The sequence below is a fragment of the Triticum dicoccoides genome, chromosome 7A (genome assembly GCF_002162155.2).
Source record: "Triticum dicoccoides isolate Atlit2015 ecotype Zavitan chromosome 7A, WEW_v2.0, whole genome shotgun sequence".
Classification (NCBI taxonomy): domain Eukaryota; kingdom Viridiplantae; phylum Streptophyta; class Magnoliopsida; order Poales; family Poaceae; genus Triticum; species Triticum dicoccoides.
In genome coordinates this window covers 625,450,242-625,460,235 of record NC_041392.1, presented here as the reverse complement: position 1 = coordinate 625,460,235, position 9,994 = coordinate 625,450,242, and positions in this window count along the sequence as shown.

The window sequence follows — 9,994 nt, the reverse complement described above, 5'->3', positions numbered from 1 at the left end:
AGGCCTGACGTTACTGCACTCGAAATGCTTGCACAGATCCACAAGCCAATCGTCAGCATCGGTTGCCTCAACACAATTGCTAAAAGTCTTTGGCCCATTAGCAAGGAACTGGTTGAGTGTAGCAAAGTGACTCTGATTGCTGCCTTGATTCCCTTGACTGCCTTGATTGCGCTCTTGGAGAATTTGCATTATCAACTGTGTGTTTGCATTGGTTGCGGCCATCACAGCTTGCCATGCCTCTGGAGGAGGTGGGGGTGGTGGCGGATCAGGATTCGGAGTCGTGCGCGTTGGAGGAGCCATCCTGAAGAGGTTGACCACCATTAGCACATTGACAGATAAATATTGAAGCTGAATCCAACGGAATGAAAATTGCAACATATAGTCTTCACATCCGAACAAAATGAACGAATGCATTCCTCTTGAAATGGTCACATATCCATAAATTGAGAAGCCACGTAGAATTAAGGTAGAGAAATAAATCAACAAGGTACGGATCAAGAACGAATAATCGGTAAGAAATCCCAATCTCAAACCAATATCCGTGGAAGAAAAACTAGAGCTACTAGAATTCCCACCTATGAAACTCCCGAACCTTTCCGGTTATGCAATGAGGTGTTGGGGATACAGGGGAAGCATAATATCTCACCCAAACTAGCAAATCCTACATCCAGCTGTATCCATCCTTCAACACATAACCAAGAAACCTTCGGAAACCATCTACCTCAACCTTCGAAAATCATCCGTTATACAAGTTATGGCGATACTCCCGAACTCCCGCCCCAGTACTGGGTGGCGTCGAGGTTATCTCACCAACTAACTGCATAAAAGAGATTTTCGATGTCGACGTACTAAACTCAGGTATTCCAGAACTGCAACGATAAAATTATGATGACAACACCTTAGAGCTCAACTCCCCGGGACACTTCCACTAAACCCCTGACAGGAGGCACCAAGACAATGTTCTCATCATAAAACCATCGGAACGATTCCAAGATACCCGCGTGATCCTAAAAAAAATTTAGTGAAATTTGAGAAGAGAAGAGTCAAAACTCTACGTCAGAATGCCTTACCAGAGCGATGAGGAGACTGGGAAGTAAAAAAGAATTCCTAATCTCTCCAATATATAATTCCTAAAGACTCAAAACATTTTTCTAGACACAACTCGGCCGCTAAAAATGATCAAGCAATGGGGCTCCTAAGGTCAGGGAAGGCTCTGATTACCAACTTGTAACACCCTCGATGCGACTATATCTCCCACGTGTCGAGGCACGACTTAGAGGCATAATCGCATTGAAGGCATATGTCGCAAGTTAGGCAATCTTCACAACATCCCATGTAATATGAATAATAAAGGGGAGATAACATAGTTGGCTTACACTCGCCACGTCAATCAAGTACATAAATAACATTACATCAACCAAACACTCATGGCCCGACTACGGCGCCAAAATAAAAGATGACCCAACATGCGACACGGTCCCAATCACCCCCAACTGGGCACCACTACTGATCATCGGGAAAGGAAACATAGTAACGTTGAGAGTCTTCGTCAAACTCCCACTTGAGCTCATACGCGTCTCCTGGAGCGGAATCATCAGGCCCTGCATCTGGTGTAATAGTAATCTGTGAGCCACAGGGACTCAGCAATCTCGCACCCTCGCGATCAAGACTATTTAAGCTTGTAGGTATGGCAAGGTAAAATATGAGAGGAGCTGCAGCAAGCGACTAGCAAGTATGGTGGCTTACTTACGCAAAAGAGAGCGAGAAGAGGAGGCAAAGCACGAGCGAGAAGCTAGAGAACAACCTGCGCAAACATTACTCCAACACCGTGTCCACTTCCCGGACTCCGCCAAGAAGAGGCCATCACGGTAACACACTCGGTTGATTCATTTTAATTAAGTTAAGGTTCAAGTTATCTACAACCGGACATTAACAAATTCCCATCTGCCCATAACCGCGGGCACGGCTTTCGAAAGTTCAATCCCTGCAGGGGAGTCCCAACTTAGCCCATGACAAGCTCTCATGGTCAACGAAGGAATATACCTCCTCCCAAGAAGTTCCAATCAGACTCGGTATCTCGGTAACTCAAGACAATTCGACAGGTTAAAACAAGACCAGCAACACCGCCCGAATATGCCGACAAATCCCGATAGGAGCTGCACATATCTCTTTCTCAGGGCACACTCAGACGAGCGCTCCATACAACTAAAACCAAACCTCGAATTTCCCCGAGGGGGCGCTGCACAGGACTCTAGTTTGGACCAACACTCAGAGGAGCACTGGCCCGGGGGGGGGTTTAAATAAGATGACCCTTGGGCTCCGGAAACCCGAGGGAAAAAGAGGCTAGGTGGCAAATGGTAAGACCAAGGTTGGGCATTGCTGGAAAAGCTTTAATCAAGGCGAACTATCAAGGGGTTCCCATTATAACCCAACCGCGTAAGGAACGCAAAATCCGGGAACATAACACCGATATGACGGAAACTAGGGCGGCAAGAGTGGAACAAAACACTAGGCGAGGGTCCGAGCCTTCCACCCTTTACCAAGTATATAGATGCATTAAGATAACATGGCATTATAATGATATCCCAACAAGTAAATAAAAGATGTTCCAACAGGGGACGGCCTCCAATCTTCACATGCAACTAGCAACGCTATAAGAGGGGCTGAGCAAAGCGGTAACATAGCCAATCAACGGTTTGCTAGGACAATGGTGGGTTAGAGGTATGACATGGCAATTTGGGAGGCTTGCAAGCAAGTGGTAGGCATCGTAGCAATGGCATAGCAAAAGAGCGAGCAAACTAGCATAGCAAAGATAGTAGTGATTTCGAGGGTATGATCATCTTGCCTGCACAGTTGTCAGAGTTGACTGGATCCTCAAAAGCAAACTCAACGGGCTCCTCGTTAGCGAACTCGTCTCCCGGCTCTACCCAAACAAGACAAACAAGCAACAAGGATACAATCAACCACGTGCAAACTCAAACAACACGATGCAAAGATGATATGCTATGCGGGATGCGATGCGGGATGCAAAATGCAAAATATGACAGGAAAATGCATGAACCTGGCCTCAACTTGGAATTCCAAGGGTGCCACTAGAAAGATGAGATGAAATCGCTTGAAAACGATATAAAGAACGCCGGAATCGGAGTTACGGTTTGGAAATGGCAAGCGATTCAAAAATGACACCGGTCTGCGATTTACAGCAAGTAGGCATCTAAATGCAATGAAATGAACATGCTACAGCACCCAAACAAGACAACAAAATACATGGCATGGATGCACACAAGATGCTTAACAAAAGTCTAGCACTGAGCTACGGCCAATTCATCCATTAGGAGGTTGAAACAAGCATGAAAAAAACGCAAATGGTAAACAGATCTCAGACTTAGTGAAATTAACACTTGTCTGGAATTTCAGATCATATAGCCCTCTTCAGAGCAACAAAACAACATGCTACAGGACCCGAACATGACAAAGAAAGACATGGCATGGAGCTACTCAACAAGCTTAACAGAAGTCCCTTAGTGACCTTGAGCCAAAAGGGATCAGGAAATACAATTGCAAGCACGTGAACATAGCAAAAACATAATCAGTTTCAAACTTAGTGAAGAACTGACACATGCTGAAATATAACTCACGAAGGCATGTTTATGAGCTCGATGCACTCACTACGGTGCAAGTCATGGCAAGACAAGCATACATCCACCAAGAAGGAACAAAATACAAGCTAGACATGGCAAGAACAATGGCATAGCATGCACGGATAAACTACAATAACATCGGCAAAATCGCAAACAAGTTGACGATCTGCCCAGATTCGCAACGAAGCAAAAGTAGAGCTCGATTGTCTCAAGCTAGGGTGCTCCATAATTGCAAACAAAGACATGGATGGATAGAGCACTACAATATTAAGAAAACTCCCTTACTGATCATCCTCAAAAGAGGCACGGATCACTAGGAAACAACATGAACATATGGCATCATGAGATAAACAATCCCAGGACTTAGTGAAATCACTAAGTCCCTGAAAACAGAATTAGCAAGTGCACCACTTTGCAAGCTTGCACAAGTCACCACACACATCCTAAAAATACATGGGTTGCACCTCTGGATAGATGACAAAACCCTTAACGAAACACATGTAGAACTCACGGGCATAGCATGCACACAATAATCATGGCAAAAATGACAAAAGTGCTAAACGGAGTAGCAGATCTGACAATTAACTCAAGTAGCCCTCTTCTAACAGCATTTCGGGCATCAAGATGAACTCAAATGAAAATGATGCAATGGAATGAAATGATGTACTGTCTGAGATGAACATTTTGAAAACTCAAGTAGCCCACTTGACTTTGAGAAATTTGATTGACTTGTTGCGAGTCTTGCGTTCAGTCTCTTCCAGAATAGCAACTGGGTGCTCACGATAAGAGAGATCTTCTTGGAGCTCAATGTCCTCGAAGTTGACGGTGCGGTCAGGAGTCTTGAAGCACTTTCGAAGCTGAGAGACATGGAACACGTCATGAACATTTGCAAAGTTTGAAGGAAGCTCGAGTTGATAGGCGAGGTCGCCTCTCTTGCTGACAATCTTGAAAGGTCCCACGTATCTAGGGCAAGCTTCCCTTTGATACCGAAGCGACGAGTACCTTTCATAGGAGAGACACGAAGGTAAACATGATCTCCGATCTCAAAAGCCAAATCACGGTGCTTACTATCATAGTAGCTCTTCTGGCGGGATTGGGCTGCTTTGAGGTTATCACGAATGACTTTGCACATTTCTTCTGCTTCTGTGATTAAGTCATTACCCAAAAGCTGACGTTCACCAGTTTCAGACCAGTTGATAGGGGTACGACACTTCCTGCCATACAGAATTTCGAAAGGGGCCTTGCCCGAACTTGCTTGAAAACTATTGTTGTAGGAGAATTCAGCATAAGGAAGACAATCCTCCCACTTCATGCCGAAGGAGATAACACAAGCCCTGAGCATATCTTCAAGAATCTGGTTGACACGCTCGACTTGACCGCTTGTTTGAGGATGGAAAGCTGTGCCGAAGCGGATGTTTGTGCCCATGGCCTTCTGAAAAGAATCCCAAAACTTTGAGGTAAAGATGCTGCCACAGTCAGAAGAGATCAGTTGAGGAATACCGTGCAGAGAGACAATACAAGAGGTATAGAGTTCCGCCAATTGAGCTGCAGTGATCGACTCTTTGATAGGCAGAAAGTGAGCCACTTTGGTGAGTTTGTCGATGACAACAAATATAGCATCATTGCCACGCTTGAACTTTGGAAACCCAGTCACGAAGTCCATCTCAATGTGGTCAAACTTCCATTTTGGAATGGCAAGAGGTTGGAGGAGACCTGCTGGCCTTTGGTGTTCTGCCTTCACTCTTCTGCAGACATCACATTCATTCACGAATTGAGCGATCTCGCACTTCATTCAAGTCCACCAATAAGCTTGCTTAAGGTCCTGATACATCTTCGTGCTCCCAGGGTGGATGGAGAGGAGAGAATTGTGAGCCTCGTTCATGATCACTTTACGGAGGTCACCTTGTTGGGTTTCGTAGTAATTTCAAAAAAATTCCTACGCACACGCAAGATCATGTGATGCATAGCAACGAGAGGGGAGAGTGTTGTCTATGTACCCACGCAGACCGACTGCGGAAGCGTTGACGCAACATAGAGGAAGTAGTCGTACGTCTTCGCGATCCAACCGATCAAGTACCGAAACTACGACACCTCCGAGTTCGAGCACACGTTCAGCTCGATGACGATCCCCGGACTCCAATCCAGCAAAGTGTCGGGAAAGAGTTCCGTCAGCACGACGGCGTGGTGACGATCTTGATGCACTACAGCAGCAAGGCTTCGCCTAAACTCCGCTATAGTATTATCGAGGAATATGGTGGCTGGGGGCACCGCACACGGCTAAGGAATAGATCACGTGGATCAACTTGTGTGTTCTAGGGTGCCTCTACCTCAGTATATAAAGGACCAAAGGGGGGAGGCTGGCCAGCCATAGGAGGCGCGCCAGGAGAGTCCTACTCCCTCTGGGAGTAGGATCCCCCCCAATCCTAGTTGGAATAGGATTCGCGGAGGGGGGAAAAGAGAGAGGGGGGGCGGCCACCTCTCCTAGTCCTAATAGGACTAGGGGAGGGGGGAGGCGCGCAGCCCATGTAGGGCTACCTCTTCTCTTTTACACTAAGGCCCATCATGGCCCATTTAACTCCTGGGGGGTTCCGGTAACCTTCCCGGTACTCCAGTAAAATCCCGATTTCACCCGGAACACTTCCGATGTCCAAACATAGGCTTCCAATATATCAATCTTTACGTCTCGACCATTTCGAGACTCCTCGTCATGTCTGTGATCACATCCGGGACTCCGAACAACCTTCGGTACATCAAAATGCATAAACTCATAATATAACTGTCATCGTAACCTTAAGCGTGCGGACCCTACGGGTTCGAGAACAATGTAGACATGACCGAGACTCGTCTTCGGTCAATAACCAATAGCGGGACCTGGGTGCCCATATTGGCTCCTACATATTCTACGAAGATCTTTATCGGTCAGACCGCATAACAACATACGTTGTTCCCTTTGTCATCGGTATGTTACTTGCCCGAGATTCGATCGTCGGTATCCAATACCTAGTTCAATCTCGTTACCGGCAAGTCTCTTTACTCGTTCCGTAATACATCATCTCGCAACTAACTCATTAGTTGCAATGCTTGCAAGGCTTATGTGATGTGCATTACCGAGAGGGCCCAGAGATACCTCTCCGACAATCGGAGTGACAAATCCTAATCTCGAAATACGCCAACCCAACATCTACCTTTGGAGACACCTGTAATGCTCCTTTATAATCACCCAGTTACGTTGTGACGTTTGGTAGCACCCAAAGTGTTCCTCCGGCAAACGGGAGTTGCATAATCTCATAGTCATAGGAACATGTATAAGTCATGAAGAAAGCAATAGCAACATACTAAACGATCAGGTGCTAAGCTAATGGAATGGGTTATGTCAATCAGATCATTCAACTAATGATGTGACCTCGTTAATCAAATAACAACTCTTTGTCTATGGTTAGGAAACATAACCATCTTTGATTAACGAGCTAGTCAAGTAGAGGCATACTAGTGACACTATGTTTGTCTATGTATTCACACATGTATTATGTTTCCGGTTAATACAATTCTAGCATGAATAATAAACATTTATCATGATATAAGGAAATAAATAATAACTTTATTATTACCTCTAGGGCATATTTCCTTCACACCTTTGAAATGTGATTTAACAGCAATAGTTCACATCACCATGTGATTAACACCCATAGTTCACATCGATATGTGATCAACACCCAGAAGGTTTACTAGAGTTAGTAATCTAGTTCACATCGCTATGTGATTAACAACCAAAGAGTACTAAGGTGTGATCATGTTTTGCTTGTGAGATAATTTTAGTCAACGGGTCTGCAACATTCAGATCCGTAAGTATTTTGCGAATTTCTATGTCAACAATACTCTGCACGGAGCTACTCTAGCTTATTGCTCCCACTTTCAATATGTATCTAGATCGAGACTTAGAGTCATCTAGATTAGTGTCAAAACTTGCATCGGCGTAACCCTTTATGACGAACCTCTTTTTACTTCCATAATCGAGAAACATATCCTTATTCTACTAAGGATAATTTTGACCGCTGTCCAGTGATTTACTCCTAGATCACTATCCTACTTCCTTGCCAAACTCAGTGGTAGGGCATACAATAGATCTGGTACACAGCATGGCATACTTTATAGAACCTATGGCTGAGGCATAGGGAATGACTTTCATTCTATTTCTATCTTCTGCCGTGGTCGGGCTTTGAGTCTTACTCAATTTCACACCTTGTAACACATGCAAGAACCCTTTCTTTGATTGATCCATTTTGAACTTCTTCAAAATTTTGTCAAGGTATGTTGTTTGTGAAAGTGCAATTAAGCGTCTTGATCTATCTCTATAGATCTTAATGCCTAATATGTAAGCAGCTTCACCGAGGTCTTTCATTGAAAAACTCTTATTCAAGTATCCCTTTATGCTATCCAGAAATTCTATATCATTTCCAATCAGCAATATGTCATCCACATATAATATCAGAAATGCTACAGAGCTCCCACTCACTTTCTTGTAAATACAGGCTTCACCAAAAGTCTGTATAAAACCAAATGCTTTGATTACACTATCAAAATGTTTATTCCAACTCCGAGAGGCTTGCACTAGTCCATAAATGGATCGCTGGAGCTTGCACACTTTGTTAGCTCCCTTTGGATCGACAAAACCTTCTGGTTGCATCATATACAACTCTTCTTCCAGAAATCCATTTAGGAATGCAGTTTTGACATCCATCTGCCAAATTTCATAATTATAAAATGCGGCAATTGCTAACATGATTCGGACAGACTTAAGCATCGCTACGGGTGAGAAGGTCTCATCGTAGTCAATCCCTTGAACTTGCCGAAAACCTTTTGCGACAAGTCGAGCTTTGTAGACAGTAATATTACCATCAGCGTCAGTCTTCTTCTTGAAGATCCATTTATTCTCAATTGCTTGCCGATCATCGGGCAAGTCAACCAAAGTCCATACTTTGTTTTCATACATGGATCCCATCTCAGATTTCATGGCTTCAAGCCATTTTGCGGAATCTGGGCTCACCATCGCTTCTTCATAGTTTGTAGGTTCATCATGATCTAGTAGCATGACTTCCAGAACAGGATTACCGTACCACTCTGGCGCGGATCTCGCTCTGGTTGATCTACGAGGTTCAGTAGTATCTTGATCTGAAGTTTCATGATCATTATTATTAGCTTCCTCACTAACTGGTGTAGGTGTCACTGAAACAGTTTTCTGTGATGTACTACTTTCCAGTAAGGGAGCAGGTACAGTTACCTCGTCAAGTTCTACTATCCTCCCACTCACTTCTTTTGAGAGAAACTCCTTCTCTAGAAAGTTTCCGAATTTAGCAACAAAAGTATTGCCTTCGGATCTGTGATAGAAGGTGTATCCAATAGTTTCCTTTGGATATCATATGAAGACACATTTCTCCGATTTGGGTTCGAGCTTATCAGGTTGAAGCTTTTTCACATAAGCATCGCAGCCCCAAACTTTCAGAAACGACAACTTTGGTTTCTTGCCAAACCACAGTTCATAAGGCGTCGTCTCAACGGATTTTGATGGTGCCTTATTTAACGTGAATGCGGCCGTCTCTAGAGCGTATCCCCAAAATGATAGCGGTAAATCAGTAAGAGACATCATAGATCGCACCATATCTAGTAAAGTATGATTACGACGTTCGGACACACCAATAATCGGTAAGAAATCCCAATCTCAAACCAATATCCGTGGATGAAAAACTAGAGCTACTAGAATTCCCACCTATGAAACTCCCGAGCCTTTCCGATTATGCAATCAGGTGTTGGGGATACAGGGGAAGCATAATATCTCACCCAAACTAGCAAATCCTACATCCAGCTGTATCCATCCTTCAACACATAACCAAGAAACCTTCGGAAACCATCTACCTCAACCTTCGAAAAGCATCCGTTATACAAGGTATGGCGATACTCCCGAACTCCAGCCCCAGTACTGGGTGGCGTCGAGGTTATCTCACCAACGAACTGCATAAAAGAGATTTTCGATGTCGACGTACTAAACTCAGGTATTCCAGAACTGCAACGATAAAATTATGATGACAACACCTCAGAGCTCAACTCCCCGGGACACTTCCACTAAACCCCTGACAGGAGGAACCAAGACAATGTTCTCATCATAAAACCATCGGAACGATTCCAAGATACCCGCGTGATCCTAAAATTGTTTTTAGTGAAATTTGAGAAGAGAAGAGTCAAAACTCTACGTCAGTATGCCTTACCAGAGCGATGAGGAGACTGGGAAGTAAAAAAGAATTCCTAATCTCTCCAATATATAATTCCTAAAGACTCAAAACATTTTTCTAGACACAACT